Genomic DNA, 14,084 nt, shown 5'->3' on the forward strand with positions numbered 1-14,084 from the left:
TACATGTTTCTTCTTGAGCAGGGGGACCTTGCGTGCGCTGCAGGATTTCAATCCATGACGGCGTAGTGTGTTACCAACCGTTTCTTTTGTAACTGTGGTCCCAGCTGCCTTCAGTTGATTCATCAGTTCCCCCCTTGTGGTTTTGGGATGATTCCTCACCGTTCGCATGATCAGGGACACCCCACGAGGCGAGATCTTGTGTGGAGGCCCAGACCGAGGGAGGTTGGCGGTGGTGTGGTGCTTCTTCCATTTCCTGATAACTGCACCGACAGTTGATCTTTTCTCTCCAAGTTGCTTTCCGATTCTCTTGTAGCCCATCCCAGCCTTGTGCAGATCAACAATCTTGTCCCTGATGTCCGTAGAAAGCTCTTTGGTCTTGCCCATGGTGGTGATGTTGGATGCTGGTTGTTTGGGTGTTGACAGGTGTCTTTTATACAGGTAACGAGGTGAGGCAGGTGTATTTGATGTAGATAATTGGTTGGGATTGGGGCTGTGTCTTAAAGAAAGACTAACTGGCTTTTAGGAGCCAGAATACTTGCTGTTTGGTAGGGGGTCAAATACTTGTTTTTCCTCATCAGATGGTCATCAATTTTTAGAAATTCATATGATGTGATTTTCTGGAATTTTCTTTGGGATTCTGTCTTTCACTGTTAGAATGTACATATGATTAAAATTATAGATCGTTGCATTCTTTGTAAGTGGGCAAACCTGCAAAATCAGCAAGGGGTCAAATACTTTTTTCCCCCACTGTATGTATATATCGTACAGTGTCTAAGTGTGTGGATCCCATGAGCAAGGTTCTATGGTCCTCTCTCATCCAAAACTGCGACTAGTGTGTGTGAATATGTGTGTTTGTGTGCAATATGCTACTCATTGTGTGAGTATTTTTGGGTATGCTCTTGGTGTGTGTGTCTGACTGCATACCCATGGGTATCTGCCTGAATGTACTTTTTGAGTGTGTGTGTGTGACTGTGTATTGCATGCAGCCATGTGAAGCTGTGTGCCTGCTAGCTGCCTCCAGACTTGTATTCCCAAACAAGCCGCAGGGCTTGGCTCAGGTTTGTCAGTTTGTGTGTGTGTGTGTGTGTGTGTGTGTGTGTGTGTGTGTGTGTGTGTGTGTGTGTGTGCGCACCTGTTTGATAGCGACTGTGTGCAAGGAGTGCACGCTAAATTTTCTCTCACTGTTGCATGCGTTCGTACCTGTCTGTGTGATTTTGTTTACGAATGTGTCTGCCAGCCTGTCCATCTGTCTGTCTGTTCCCATCTCCACCTGTTTGTTAAGTGACTTCCTCCATTTACAGTATGTGTTTGACTGTCTTTGCTAGTCCTGGTCCACAGCTGGGCTGTAACTGGGCCGGGGGCGGCACCTCTGGGTTGCCAAACCATAGCAGCTGCCACCTTACTGAAAAGAAACCCTCAGATATGAAAGTTCTGTGATTTCCAAGTTTCTAGATATAGACAGATTCGATAGATTTTATATTGATTATTGCCATACTGTACCATACTTGATTTATAAAAAATCACACTCAAAGCACATCTCCCAGCAATTGGTTAATACTGTTATTTACTGTTATTGCAGCTCTTCTTCCTCTCTGAGAGACATGTCTCCCTGAAAACTTGTGGTGAACTGAGCTACACAAGTGATGCCTGGTTTCTCATGAGGGAACTAGATAATTTTTGTTTTCCTGCAGCTTGTCATAATTAAATGCATTGTAATGTCAGTATTACATCTAATTAGTGCTAGGTACTTTGAGTTGTCACTGATAGCTTGGCAGCTGTGACAGAACCCATCAGCAGAGATTTGCTGTACCTTAACTAATGTTACTAAGAAAGGTTTTTTTTGGTAATGTTGACTAGCAGATACTGTTCAAACCAGAATGTATTAAAACTAGTAAATATTAATTAATTTTGCATGATTCCAAATTGAAATTTCAATACATGCAGTAAATAAAGGAGTTCATGAGTCTTCTCCACTCACTCTTATCTTTTTTTTTACTCTATGTGGGGCTGCAACTGTCATTTTTTCCCATTATCAACTAATCTGCAAATGATTCATCGTCTAGTCTAGTCTGTCGATCGATCAGTTAATCAACTAATAAACCCTACGTGTCTACATCAGCAATCAAATGTCACTGGCTTTGCTCTCAAGCAACCTTTACTCTTCTGAGTTCTTTTACACTTTCAGAGAACTGAATTTTGAATGAGCTACAGATGAGTTACAGATGTGTGATGTTTTAACTGAGTTTAGTTTTAAGGCACTACTGAACTCCTTTTTTTGCCTTTATTGCCAAAGCCTGTTTCAAAGTCAAGAGAAGAGTCAATCTGATTGTGTCCCCTGCTGATTTCAATGGAGGACATTCTTTCCTGAAATTATATGGATTGATTTAATGAGCACTAGTCACAGATGTTATCGGAGAAAATATAGATTTATAGTTAATGAGTTCGTTTTTTTCTTGTTGCTGTGAATACTTTTTAATTTTATACAGCATAATACTACATTCAAATAACTGATCAAAACATCCCACATCACATGACACCGCACTGCCACCACATCTATACATTTCTTGACTTCTACTGTCCTAGGGCAAAGTATGTAAAGTAAAATATGCAACACGTTCATCAATACAGCCCGGAGTAGAGTCCAGAGAAGAACATTGGGAGAGGGGAGTACTGTAATCGCTCCAAAACACCAGCCTCTGATCTCGTTAAAGACTAATTGATGTTCAGTGTTAACGAGCTTTACCTTAATTAGTGGTATTAAAAAGAACACTGGGCACAATGTGTGGAGAGGGTGGGAGAGGGGCTTGGGTGGGCGGCAGGATTGAGGAAACTATCCACTAATGTTGCATCAAACAAATGATGAAAGGGGAGGCAGAAGAAAGAGAGGGGAAAGAAAACTGTGCAGAGGAAGTCACAGGTTGCAGGGGTGAGGGGAAGAGACGGAAAGGATTGAGGCAAGAAGAAACAGGGGGATTGGCAGAAGAAAAGAAAGACAAGCGAGAGGGGGATTGAGCTAAGCTTGAAGGTTTTCTTTGCAAAATTCAATGAATCAATGAGGTGAAATTGATGAAGAGCGCGGGGTGGGAGAAAACAAGCACACAAATGTTGACTCTATTCCTCTCATCTGTGCCTTCCAACCATGTCCCCCTCTGATATTCAATTCCAGCCTCCCCTCACTCACTCTCCCCCTCTTTCTGCTGCCTTTCCAATCTCTCACCCGGCTCTCCCCTCATGCCCTCTCTCCACCTCCTCTTCCTCATCACACCTTCTCTCATCTCTCGCTCCCTCCACACCTTCTGTCTCTCTCATCGCCTCTCCTCCTCCCCTTCCCTCCCCTCCCCTACTGCCTACCCCTACTCACAGCTGGTACAGTACAGATCACTCTGGGCAACTGTACGACAGATCAGCAGAGAAGGGGGCTCTGCTGACACTGAAGGCAACACTTTACAGGGAGCAGTGCATGCAGCCCACTGCTGCAGTACGCCTGTGTGTAAATTTCACAGGGCTTTGCGAAGGGAAATGATACACTGAACAGAGTATGTCACCTGTGGGTGAAAGAGCTGATTGAAATGGATATCAGCTAGAGACTTCAGCCAAGAGAGGAGAGAGACACCACACAGAAATGGAAAAAACAAACACATTAATTCCAATTTCCATCTGGATAAATGCATTCAGTGGCTTCACATTGCAGGCCAATACATTTGAGCTTGCACTCCCAATCACTGCAGCAAATCTGTAAGCAAACACTGTGAAGCAACACTGTGCCTCTCCATTTTACAGGTCAACAGAATGATTTTCTCCCATGGTGGTCTCTATGGTCCAAGGCCTTTCTTTTTTTCCAAAGAAAGCAGTGGTAGTGATGGCGTTTGTTTGTGTTTGTGCCTGCTATTCACTTTCTGCAAGGTGAAAACAAAAGTTATTTGGGCACCCAAAGGGGGTGCAAATTTTGAAATCTACCTACAAAGTGAAATCTCTCACACATACTCCCTGCACCCAGCTGGAAAAAGAAAACCCGCCTGTTCCAGCTGTCTGAGGGTGTTTGAGGCAAGTCAGCCCATTGGGGAAGATTCCTCGGTGGCAACAGAGGGATAACTGTGTGCTGCCATACGCCCAAATATTCAGCGTATCGGGATATAAATAGATCAAGAGGAAAAACTGATCGGCAATCTTGCGGGCTTAGCGGTGGCTGTGTACGACGAGCAAGCAGACGCACTCACTCACGCACGCATGCACGCACGCACACACACACACACACACACGCACTAAAATTGACCACGCAGCCTGACAAAATGAGCATCAACAGATATGATCACCTCAATTAATACATCTGCAGCAGAGTGAGGGGGAAACTGCAGCCAGCGCCGGTGTTTAAAGACTTAAACGGAACCCAAACTCTGTCGTTATTAATAATGCATAGAAAATTCCTGGCAGACAAAATCATAGCCTAAAGGTTTAGTCTATATGATTAATTGAACTGCCGGTAATCTGTGTTTGTGTGTGAATGTGTGTGTGTGTGTGTGTGTGTGTGTGTGTGTGTGTGTCGTTGGATGATCTGTGCCGGCTGCTGTGAGGAACATATGCGTTAAGGAGGCTTGTGAGTTTTCAGGCGCAGCAATGACAGAGGGGTCAAAGCCCGGTGCGCCGGCCGTTTCCACCTCTCCATCCCCGGCCATCCATCTCTCCATCACAAGCGGCCGCACAGATGCCGACACCCGAGCCCCCTATTCCTGTCTCAATGACGCGTAGCACCCTCTCACTGCCCGAGCCGCAATTAATCTAAGCAGTAGGCTACAGAGTCTGTGTGCGTGTGTGTGCGGGGTGAAGCGGAGAAAAATGCCTCCGCACTGCAAATATCATTAAAATAAATGTACTTACTGTTTTTCACCAGCCTTTCCCCCCTCTTTTCCTGCGTCCCTCCATCCCTTTTCACATCCTTCCTTTTTGAGGTATCCGTTTTGCGGGTGTCCCCCCCACCGCCACAGCCGCCGCCGCCGCCACCACACACACACACACACACACACACACACACACACACACACGCACGCACGCACCCGCAGACACACACTCCGGGAAAATATATATATCTAAATATATATATATGTTCTACATGTATTCAGTTTCTCCGATCTCTCTCTTTACCTCTCTCCCTCCCTCTCTTCTCTCCTCTCTCTCTCACACACACACTCTCTCTCTCCCTCTCCCTCTTTCCCTGTTCTTTTGTTAAAATTCAGTATATGCGCCCCGTCACCTAGCAACCGTCAACCTCTCTCTCTCTCCCTCTCCCTCTCTCTCTCGTTTCCTCCCCCCTCCCTCCCTCTCTCCATCACTGGCGACACGTGTTGAATGCTAAACTTAGCGGTCCGGAATAAAATTAATAAAGGGATGGATGCTCTATATCTCCCCCTTTATCTGCCTTTCCCCCTCTCTCTCTTTCACTCTTGTGCGTAAGCTATCATACTGCAATATAAATATTTACTAGAACCACTCAGCCCTCTCATTGCCCCCCTTCCTCTCTCCTCCTCCCTCGCGTCCCTCTCCATTTCCCCTCCCTCCCTTCCATCCATCCATCCATCCATCTCTGGCTCCCTCCCTGCATCCCTCCCTCGCCGTCCTGCCTTTTTCTCCTGCCTCCTATCGCCTCTTTCTGCTTCTCCAAGCAAAACGGAGGCGCCACACCAGCGTCTGTGGATCCACATGTGAGTGTCACCCTGCCCAGTGCATCTTTGCATGGAGAGCTGCAGCATGCCTGCAAGTGTGTGTGTGTGTGTGTGTGTGTGTGTGTGAGAGAGAGAGAGAGAGAGAGAGAGAGAGAGAGAGAGAGAGAGAGAGCGCAGCGTGCATGTGTGCATGTGAATGAGAAAACTATGTGTCTGTGACCATGTGTGAGCAGCTTGCAGAGGGTGGAGGAACATGCACTATTATAACACAGTTAGTGAACACCTTATTTATATTTAAGTAACTTTTTTAGAACTATTTGTTGAAGATTAATGCTACCTTATGATGTGCTGGATTGTATTTTGTTTACCATTCTCTTGTAGCCAATGGTGGTCATCCTTCCTCTTCCTTTTGCTTCCTATCTGGGATCAGCAGCACTAATCAATTAATTGATTTTTATTATTTATTTCTTTATTTGGATCCCATTGGCTGTCACCAGGGTAGCAGCAGCCTTTCTGGGGTCTTACGCACAGCATCAGATCACAGCAAGATCATCAGCAGACTGTGCACCTGGTTAATCAGGCATATGTTTTATTAGGAAATGTTTGTTTATACAGATAGTTTTAGTTTTATTTGCCCTGGATTTTAAATACAGTATCATCAACATATCAAAGATGTCTCCCTCCAGAGTTCAATGGAATTTCATTTGTGGCACTCACAGCATTAAAAAAATTAGACTTAAAAAATCAACAGCAACACCTCTTCCCAAAATCAGTGTTCTCATTACTTTGGAATGGATAATTCACAGAACAAGCTGTCAACAGTTGAATAGTTTTTATGTTTCCTCAGTAGAAAGTAGTTCCAATAAAAAAAAACCTTGACAGTAAGGCAGAAGTCTCAGAGATGAATACCTCAAAACCAAAACTCTCTGTGTTGCTTAATATCATAAGAAGTATAACTAGAAAGTGTGTTTTAATGGAGGAAATTTTGGTGAAATTGAGAAAAGTTGCACGTCAACAAATGCAAACATATAGGCCAGGTGCACAGACATGGGCAGCAACTAGGATTACTTTCAGTGTCGATTAATCTACTCATTGGTTTCTCAATTAGCCAATTAATTGTGAAAATATTGAAAACCCAAAGATATTGAGTTCATAGCAGAATATTGTTTAACAAAGAAAAGCAGCAAATCCAAAGAGAATGTTTGGAATTTTCTTGAAAATTGACTTAAAGGATTTATCAGTTATTAAAATAGTTGCACAAACACACACAAATAGCCACACGCAACCACACACACACGTTTGACCACACACAGTTTACACCTGGTTGATTCCACTCATGAGGCTATGTGATGCAATGATGCTGCATTAATAAACAATTAACATAAACTGCTGCTAGTTACGCTACATGTGCAGTGATCTATGGTCAGTTTTAAGACTCAGTCCATATGGCAATAAAGGTGAGGATGTAGGGCGATTAAGCTGATCGGCATCCCAGCCCCAGTGATTAGGCTCCAGATGGTATAGAAAGACTGGTGGCTGCTTTTTTTAGGCCATATGATCTGTGATAAGGGATCCATATCTGGTTCAGTGGTGCATTCACTGTCGATGCTGGTATTAGCTGTTCATATTTTATGCTACAGGGGAAAAGGTGAATCAGTTGTTGCACTCATATTCCTGGTGTTTCTGTATTTGCTACATGCATTCATCTTCATTTGCATTCATCAATCAATTCATCATCACACAATTCGCCCGTGTGCTCCTCTCTCTCTTCCTCCCTGTCTCTATAGTGGCCTCTCTGTTTTGCCTGAGGCCCATTGAGATACTGGAGAGGTAACATTAGGGTTTATGAGGCATGTGATGTATGCGTCATAACTGTATTTACTTCAGTGTGTGCCGGTATGCTTCTGTAGCACACAAAGAGTCACAATGTCTGAGTACGTTAACATGATAGTTACAGTGCAGGAGCATGTTTTCCTGTTATGGTTTATAAAGGTTGATCGTAAGATTGAGGCACATTGCTTTGCTGGTGTTTGTTTTCCCAGTTCCACTTAGTGTGTGTGAGAGCATGCGTGTTTGTTTGTGTGTGGGAGAGCGAGTGCGCGAGAGAGACAGTTTTTCAGATTTTTGTTGTTTGGTTTAATCTGATGTGACTGGGCTCTCCTATCTCTATTTACGCATCTGTTTAGCTCTGAGCTAACAATCAAACAATAAGGTTTTCTCTCTCTTTCTGTCTGTCTCACTCTCACTCACTTGCTCTCTCTAACACACACATACTCAAATAGACATATACTGTGTTCACAGATGCACAGAAACACAAGGGTGCACTTGGAAATTCTGGATCCCATGACAACATTTCTTTACCCAAATGTTCTTTGTTTTTTTAATATAGCATATGTAAATAATTTGTAAATTAATTTATATATATATATATATAATTATTCTGCACACAGCCAGTGGTGGAAGAAGTATTCAGATTTATGTAGAAGTGCTAATATCACACTGTAAAATACTCTACTACAAGTAAAAGTCCTGCATTAAATATGTTATTTTTGTAAAAGTATGATTGTATAATAAGGTAAGTAAAAATACTCAATGCCAAAAAATCTAAAAGACCTCTGAAAACCCAGAAAACTATTCAAAAAGAATTTAAGTAATTACAAGGAAAAGCAAATTCTCACATTTGATAAGGTTGTAGAACCATGAAATGTTTGGCATTTTAGCATTAAAAATTACTTACTTAGCCTACTTACTATTATTTTCTTGATTAATTGATTAATCGCTTAGTCTGAATCTCTAAAAATAACGAATAATGTCCTTGTCAATTTCCCTGAGCCCGAGGTGATGGCTTCATATGTCTTGTCTGACGAAGAGTCAAAAAAATAAAAAATTAAAAAATTAAACTACAATTATCAAATTAGTTACTAGTAAATTTTCTGTCCATCAGCTGATCGATCAATCTACTAATCAACAGCTCTAAATTCACCACTTAATAAGCTTAGCAACCAGTTGATGATACTTATGCCTCATTTCCATTGCATGGTAAGACTCGACTTCACTTGCTTGGAACTGTTCTTTTTTGGTTTTCCACTGGTAAAAGTTGTGGATAGTACCTGGTACCTGGTACTTTTTTCGGTATGACCTCAGTCGAGGTTCCAATAGGGCTGGGGCGATACTAAAAAGTGGTGGTCAGTAAATGTGTCCGTGGTGGAATGTACCTAAATACTGTATTTAAGTACAACTTGAGCATTTCCATTCATAACACTTTATACTTTTACATCTCAAAGGGAAATTGTTATCTAATAACTACTTTCTTTAGAAATTCTGATTTTATATCCAAAACAAATAATTCCTTTATAATACCACAATATGATACATTATTTAGATGAACTACCCAACCGCATATACTTTTAATGTTAATTTTAGCTCCACCTTGACCAACTTCTGCAGGAAAATGCTGCTACACACTCAGAGACCATTTTCCTACATTGAGTTTCACATTTGCTGAATTTTGCTAACAATACTTAATAATACTTAATAATAATATTTTGAACTTTTACTTGTAATGTGGTGTATTTGCAGTAGGGTATTACTACTTTTACATAAGAGTCATAATACTTCTTCCACCACTGCCCTGCATACATGTGCTACTTAGACGGTTGCCCCATCTGGAGTTGGTTTTAACTTTGTTTTCACTTTTTTGAAATGATACACAAAAATAGCCTGCATCTCAAACACTAACCACAAATGTGAGTGAAAAAGGTCCATATTCATACAGAGTTTTCTTTACTTTTGAGTGACATGAAATGTGAATTTTCTGGCTTGGTAAGTTGTATAATTGTTGTTGCTGTATTTTGGAAACTATAATTTCCCAAGAAGCAAAGTTGGTTTTGTAACAAGTAAAAGCAGGGAGAGACAGGAGAAATTTGAGAAAACATTTTCAATTCACTTGGTGTCCCAGGTGGCAAATGTTTTGAACATTGTAATGCAAATTTTACTCTACACAATGATATTTATTGTATATTAAAGCTTATTTACATTTATTCATCAAATAATACCATCACTAAGCCTAATAACCTTCCTAACTCTTCACCCCCACAAACCACACAGATGGTGTAAGCAATTCAGTTTGATCTGAATACAGTTCAAAGTGCGATTAATGAAGTTGGTTAAGAGCCTTTATAATTTTTATGTCACTAGAATCCTGCCGTTTCTGCAGTACTTTTTACAGGTCTCACTGAAACAGGTGGGAAGAAGTTGACCAGAAGGAGTGAGAGATCACTGAGTTGTGAGAAGGTTTCTAGTGTCTCAGGGGAGTGCTGTCAGGCTGGCAGTATACTCTACCGGAAATTGAATTTGGCATGTTCCCACAGGCTTTGAGTGCCACATTCGGCTTTGATCGCTACAACATGTGAGGGCTGGTCTGCTGAACTTGTTGAAACATATCAAATCATCTTATTAATTGATAGAAAATCATGTTGTGTTTTTATTTAAAATTTCCAGTTCTGTTGTTTCCTTTCACCGCTACTGCTACAAGTTCCTTCATCTGGTGTGGATGTCGTTAAACGACCTCCAGCCGCAGGGAATATACTGAGATTTCCACACGGTGCTGCATTAAACAGCCATTTGTGAACTTTGCAAATTTTATTTCTTTTTTATGAATAGTACTGGCCTTAAAGCTATTGGGATGACTCTCTGAGCCTGAATGGACTGTGTGGCATTAACATTAAATATACCATGACGGTATGGTGCTGAGCTGGTTAGACGAGACAGATAGTGGGGAAGGGGTTTGGTAAAGAAGAGTAAAGGGGTCACTGGCAGTACTGGCATGTTTTTAAAAAGCTAGAGATACCTTTTCAACTGTCTTTAAATTCCCCCACCTGGCATTCTACACTATATGAGTTTACTTTGCATTCAGTCGCTGAGTCTATCTTTCTTTCCCTCTTTCTCCCGCTCTCCCACACTGGGCAGAAGTGGCAATTGAATTTCCTTTCAGTGGCGGTGAGTGCAATAGGAAAAAGTTCAGGGCCACAGTGCTGGGCTCTATCTCATGCAGACACTGAACGTAGCCTTAATCCATTCCTCTGCCCTTCCCATTCCACCCATACTTGTCTCCAAATCCCCTCAGCTGCATTCCTGGAATAAATTATTTCATTCCTTTTTGGTCCACAGCATTTTTATACGTCTCTGTGGTGCGCCTCAACTTCTGTCCCTGTGGAGAGGCCTGATGAATGTGTTGGGCTCACACCCTCTGATCATCCCTGCTCTGAAAGCCTTTAGATACACTCTCTATCTGCCTTCCCCCCCCCCTCTTTCTTTCTCTCTCTCCCTTTCTCACACTCACAAATACACAAAGGAATAATGCAAGCTATAGAATAGATCTGGGTCCTTTATCTGCAGAGACAAAAACATATTTTCACTCTCCTCTGTAGATACGAGCTGGTGCTGTTGTTCCTTGTTTCAGATTAATGATGACATTTAAGAACACTGAACAATTTCAAATGACATCAATAATTCATCTGGGAACATATGTACATATGCAGTGTATGGAATTCAGTCTATATTGCGGAGCTCATCAATATGGAAAAAAGCTGCAAGTGAATTATTCTTTTTTATAATTGAAGTCTCAGGACATGATTACCAGAGCAAGAAGCCTGTGTGTGTGTGTTAATATGGGTGCACATGTGGAGGGTAATGTGGGTGTATGTGCATTTGTGTGCATTTGTGTGTGTAGGTGTGTGTGTGTGTGTGTGTGTGTGTGTATGGAGGAATTAATGAATGCAGTTGCACTTTCTCTTTTTTGCGCCGTTGTCATGTTGGGGTACAGCGCTGATTGGCGTGACCTGGAACACTGTCTGGAGCCCCTAACGATGTCGGATAAGACCTCATCTTCGTGTGTGTGTTTCCCACAGAGACACAGCTTGACAACAAGAGATCGGGATTCGATAAGGATAAGTGAGCGCTCCGTTTCATCCAGGTCACCAGGGGATTCACTTCTAACTTCTAACACACCAAAAAGCACACATACACACTTAGAAACCCCTGACGGGCAGGTCCTCCAGTGGTATCAATTAAGGAGCTGGTCCAATTATTGTCTTAGCACCAGCTTGATACTCAGCTACAAGGAGATTAAAACCAAGTTTACATCTGAACACAGAGAAGCCAGCCACACAAGCATACATACAAAGACCCCCTTACTCAACACATAAAACACACAGAGATGTTAGCACAACAACCAGCCTCCTTTTTGTCTGCTGTGTCAGTTGCAGCTGGCAGAGTTTGTGCTTTGAGACACTCTATGAAAAGAGGACAATAATGGAATGTGTACTTTATTTTTCTCTCACTGTTATTTTTCTCTCCTCTTGTCTCTCCCTTTGCTAGGCTAAAGTCTGACCTAAATACTTCAGGTTTTTGATGATTGGACCAAAACAGAGATCAGAGGCGTCCGGCAGGCTTGTCGTGATAGTGGAGGGAAAAGAGGGAGGCTGAGGATCCGGACACACTCGCAGAGAGATGCTGGTACTTACCACACTTCATAACTGTACAACACGGAGCTCATAAACCAGTCAAACCTTATCCTCGCAGACTGCTGAATTCATCATCTTAAATCTTACTCAAAGCCTTACCTTTCAACCTGCCGTGAGATGAAAAAGCTGCAGCATATCAGCTCTGTGCCCTCCATCAAGCCACCACTAATCCAGGCCTGGACGGGAGGGGTCCATCATTCACACGCTTGGGGGGGACACCAGAACCTTTGACCTTGGCTTGTGACCACACCTTGAGATTGAAGAGCCAGTAATGCAGCGATGGCAGACAGCCCACCAGTTAATGATCTACTTTCTTTTCTTCTTCTTTTTCCAGCTTACCACTCACCACCACTGCAGCACTGACACATAGCCCCATGCACACAAACACATTGTCTTTCTACCAAACACGCACGTACGCAGTCAGGGCAGGAAACATAGAGGTCAAAGAACGCCTCACCAGTTTTCTAAGTGCACCCATTCATTTTTCATTTAATGATGTGAGGGGATGTGAAAGGTGTAAGCACCGTGATGAAGTCCCCTTCAATTCCATCACCGCCTGCTCTTCTGTCCTGCAGGACACGAAATAAGGACGGGCAGCTCTGACCAGAAGTAGAGTTTCAAAATGTTTCAGTCAGGTTAAAGTACTGCAGTGCTTCCTTAGCTGAATTTTAGTCATTAGTGTTGAAAGATGAATTTTCTAGTTTAGTTAGGATGCCCTGGTGCGGGTTAAGGTGCAAACATGAACTCCATCATCTGGCTTTCTTACCTAGATCAGGAAAAAGACATGTTAATGTAAGGTGTAAATGCGTGCAGTGCACATAGTGATCCGAATGCGTTCGATTCAACCAGACCACATCTGGAGGTGGTCTTGCTCAAACTGTGATTGGGTGGAAATGCAATCCATACAGCCTGACCACATTCTTAAGAAATACATTCTTAAGAGTGCGATGTGTTCCGGCTGCGACGTGTTCCGGCATTCCAGCTGCGGCCTCTGGAGCTGATCGTAGCCATTAGACAATATTGCAAAGCAGCGTATTTCAGAAGCATCCCAGAAGCAGCTACGAATACACAGCGAGCATTTTTGACGGAAGCTGCACAGAGCAGCTTGAACAAGGCAGGAAGTCAGAAACAGAAACGGCATTGAGAATCTGGTTTCAAAATTAAACACCCGGTGCAGACTCTGAATCATTTGTCAACAATAAACAGTCCCTCCAGGATTTTGTGGGCTTTTTTGTGATTGTTGTGGCCTAAATTTCTCAATGCCTGAATTTGTAGCAGCTTTTCAAAAAAAAAAATTGCAATGAAAGTTGCAATGTTTTAGAGCATTTTTTCCAGTTAAAAATTGTGGGAATAAGTGAAAATTGCAAAGGTAGTTTTATAGATAATTATAGTTGAATCATTAAGCAGTCCCTCCCACCCTAACCCTAACCCTAACCGTGCATAATTAAACAACAAACTTTTGCTTTTGTAAAGAAGATCTGGATACTGTTTTTCACAGTCCTTTGCTGTTATTGTTGTCGGCAAATGTGAGACTTGGTATTGCACATGTCTGCTGCATCTTGTAAACAATGAAGAGAGTTTGCTGACGTATGTCAACGTTTTGCGATGATAGTTCAAATTTGCAGAAAAGTTGCGGTGATTGGTCAAAATTACAAGTTGCACTGCATTTGTTGAGTTTGTGTTAATAGTTGCAATTGCAACATCGTGAAATCCTGGAGTGACTGAATAAACACAATTAAAACAGACAACAAAAGAAACCATTTAACTACATAGCCTACTTATGGTAGAAGCACAAAAAGGGAAAATGACCAACAAGCCAACAATGTCGGGCAGGCAAATTGCTCCACTTCTGAAATGCTGAAAAACAGGGGACAGAACTAAACCACGTTGCATCCCGAACCAG

General features: G+C 42.3%; 1 protein-coding gene and 1 long non-coding RNA gene across 2 annotated transcripts in view; both read right to left on the reverse strand.

Moving 5' to 3' along the window:
• Positions 1-4,979, reverse strand: part of LOC123968068 (glutamate receptor ionotropic, NMDA 2D) — a 43,719-nt gene extending 38,740 nt beyond the window's left edge. Inside the window, exon 1 of the mRNA XM_046044549.1 lies at positions 4,876-4,979. The gene's annotated coding sequence lies outside the window, so the exon portion shown is untranslated. The remainder of the gene's footprint in view (positions 1-4,875) is intronic.
• Positions 4,980-12,646: 7,667 nt separating this feature from the next.
• On the reverse strand, positions 12,647-13,053 carry LOC123968860. Its single transcript, XR_006824554.1, has 2 exons — positions 12,948-13,053; positions 12,647-12,780 (listed from the first exon to the last, which is right to left on the reverse strand). It is a non-coding gene; the product is annotated as an uncharacterized LOC123968860 (long non-coding RNA).
• Positions 13,054-14,084: the final 1,031 nt, after the last annotated feature.

The sequence above is a fragment of the Micropterus dolomieu genome, linkage group LG03 (genome assembly GCF_021292245.1).
Source record: "Micropterus dolomieu isolate WLL.071019.BEF.003 ecotype Adirondacks linkage group LG03, ASM2129224v1, whole genome shotgun sequence".
Classification (NCBI taxonomy): Eukaryota; Metazoa; Chordata; class Actinopteri; order Centrarchiformes; family Centrarchidae; genus Micropterus; species Micropterus dolomieu.